The sequence below is a fragment of the Myotis lucifugus genome, unplaced genomic scaffold, assembly GCF_000147115.1.
Source record: "Myotis lucifugus unplaced genomic scaffold, Myoluc2.0 scaffold_14, whole genome shotgun sequence".
Lineage (NCBI taxonomy): Eukaryota > Metazoa > Chordata > Mammalia > Chiroptera > Vespertilionidae > Myotis > Myotis lucifugus.
The window spans coordinates 9,393,211-9,395,892 of record NW_005871062.1 but is presented as its reverse complement, the minus strand read 5'-3'; the positions used below and the strand labels follow the sequence as shown (position 1 = coordinate 9,395,892).

Below are 2,682 nucleotides of genomic sequence, written 5' to 3'. Positions count from 1 at the left end.
ACTAATCTGAGTGCTTAGTATAAAGGAGATAAAACAAACAAACAAAACACAGACATGGCTCCTGTTGTCATGTTTTTCTTTCTCCATGAGTCCTACCTTCACCAATTAGGTATGATCCTTTTAGAAGCTGTATCTCACACATTAAAAAAAAAAAAAAAAAAACCCTTCAGCACTCCTAGCACAGTGTCAGGCACACAGCAAATGCTCAGTAAACGTTTGATGATTAATGTTTGATTACTGCTTATAGATCCAATCTATAAGCACCCTTGTCCTGCCTGTGACAGCAGCTATTTATGCATCCAAGCTAACTGGCCCTTTTCGAAGAGGCTAACCTTTATTAACACTATGCTCCAAAACCAACTGGGCTAACTGACCAAGAATAGTATTTTCTTTCCAATAGAGAAAATGAACTGTTTCCGTAAGCACTGAGAGTACTTTTGCGAAAGCCTGATGCAAAAGGCACACTCCTGAAATGGCAACAGGAGATGGCCCAGGTGGTCTTTGCCTTCAGATGTCTAGGCAACAAAACATGAGTTTGTTCAAAAATTCCCACTCACATAATGCCTTTGATATTCCTTATAGATTTGTAACCATTTTATTCACAGAAATTTAGAAGGTATGTAAAGATCTATCAAGCATCCAAAATATGCATCCAGTCAGCAGATATTTACCAAACACCAAGAAGAGGCAGCAGACTTTACGAGGAAACGCATGAGCTTTGGAAATAAGAAAACCTGGGTTTGATTCTTAGATTGACCGAACTAATTGTGTGGAAAGACATCTGACCTTACTCAGCTTGGGTTTCCTTCTCTGTAAAACAAGAATAGGGCAACCTACCTCACAGGGCTGCTTTGAGAATTAAATGAGATAATGCATGCAAAGTACCTGGCACAGGTAGCTGTTAGTAGGTGGTGGTGTTGCTATGGTTGAAGGAGACTAGCAGGCAGCAGCATGAGCAGCTCAAGGGACCCTAACTCAGTGAGAGAACTAAGATGCATATACAGGGTGGAGCAAAAGTAGGTTTACAATTGTTTTTATGGAAAAATAATACATTAGTAAATAATAATAGTACAAGAATAAACTCTGTGTTTCACGCACTCACAACTGTACACCTACCTACTTTTGCCCCACCCTGTATATAAAACTGTCTCATGCCCTGGAACTGTGGAGATTCGGTTGTTTTCTTGACATCCTCAGCAACATTATCCTAAAGCATTTATGAATCAAAACATTTATCGCCAACTACTCTCATGTCATAGTCACCTGCTTTGGGGACAGAAGACATTGGTAAAACATTTGACTGCACTTCAAAGAACCTTTACCTATTTGACCTTGAGCTGAATAGCTTGTAACCACCTAGTAAGCCATTATTGTTCCAAAAATCAAAGTTGGGTCTTTTGGGAAGATAAATGTAGGGAACCCAAAACTAGTGTAACAATTCAGCTCCCATGCAGGCCGCTGTAAAGATAACACACCTAGCAAATAGGAGACACACAAATGTTTGCTGAACATAGAATGAGTTTCCATTACAATGAACCTGTACATCCAGTGTAATACAGCACCTGGGATATCAATGTAATAAATGTTTCTGTGAATAAGAGTTCCAGTCTTCAGAGTCAGAGAAGGAAATACAAATGCCCACTTTCCATCTCTCCTGACAGCAACCAGTGCCTGGAAAAGGTACTGGAAGAGAAGCTGGTATTCACTCACAAACGTTCCGACTGTCCACGTTACTCGTTTTTCTCCAGTCTTGGGGGGTGTGTGTATGTGTATTATTGTTGTGTGGGTTTCAAGTTCATGTAGGAAGTTAAGGATAAATGCTATTCTTTAGCAACTTGCTAAAAAAAAATATTTGCTCCCCTCCCAAGAAGATATTAAATTTAAGTACTTTAGCACTCAAATCCCACTGTAGAGAATTAGTAGACGAACGTATAAGGCAAATTACTCTTAAAAGAGAAAAGAATGTTCTCCACCTTTCTGAAGAGTGTCAACTATTCCTTCTATAACTCCATGCAGCAGCATCGAGCAGCCCAGGGAAGGCTGAAAAAGCTGTGTTTGACCCTCCTAGAATTTCATGCTTACTTATACACATGACTTAGACCCAAAACCCAGGCTTCCAACCTCTCAGAAGTCACCGCAAATCAGCAAATGAGACAAGAGCTGCAATACCATTTCTCACGAGCAAGAACTCTAGCGATGTTGCTAGATTTTTTTGTAGTTCACAGAGAAAGACAAACTCTGTTTTAACATTTTATCATGAAAATTTCAAACGTACACAAAAGTAGAGAGAGTGTGTGATGAACCCAGCTTTAACAGTTATCAACATATGGCCAATCTTGTTTCACTTATACTCTATCCACTGTATTATCATCAAGTGAAACCCAGAGATCATAGCATTTTACTTAGGAATATTTCAGGCATGTATCTCTAAAAGATAAAAACTTTTTAAAAATCATCACAATGAAAAGTAAATTCCTTATCTTATTAATATGTTGTCAGTGTTCATATATGCCCCAATTGCCTCATACTACATCGTCTTTTTTTTTTAAGAGAGAATCTTTTTTTTTAAATATATTTTTACTAATTTAAGAGAGCAAGGAAGAGAAAGAGAGAGAGAAACATCGATGATAAGAGAGAATCATTGATTGCGCTGCCTCCTGCACGCCCCCCACTGGGGATTGA

The 2,682-nt window shown here is 38.7% G+C and overlaps 1 protein-coding gene across 2 annotated transcripts in view; it reads right to left on the bottom strand.

Annotated features, from left to right (window-relative positions):
- The window catches only part of IGF2BP2 (insulin like growth factor 2 mRNA binding protein 2), a 149,997-nt gene that overhangs the window by 90,722 nt on the left and 56,593 nt on the right, over positions 1 to 2,682 (bottom strand). The window lies entirely within an intron of this gene.